This window comes from Bombus impatiens, unplaced genomic scaffold, assembly GCF_000188095.3.
Source record: "Bombus impatiens unplaced genomic scaffold, BIMP_2.2 scf_0037, whole genome shotgun sequence".
Classification (NCBI taxonomy): domain Eukaryota; kingdom Metazoa; phylum Arthropoda; class Insecta; order Hymenoptera; family Apidae; genus Bombus; species Bombus impatiens.
Window position 1 is genome coordinate 919,609 of NT_176456.1, and position 208 is coordinate 919,816.

Here is a 208-nt window from a genome sequence, read left to right on the forward strand (position 1 = left end):
CACACGAGGATATCGCGAGGACCGGAGCGGACGGAGGGGGAGATCTCTATTCAGCTATTGAGGCGGTCGAACCCTCGGCCAGCGCTCGAGCAGCCCTTCCTTTTATACATGTTATATTCGCCGGGTTTTAGGCGCAGAAAACTAAAAAGCTAATTTACTTTAAAAGTATCCGAGCGGGCGCGCGCGCGCTCGCGAACCAGCGCCGCCC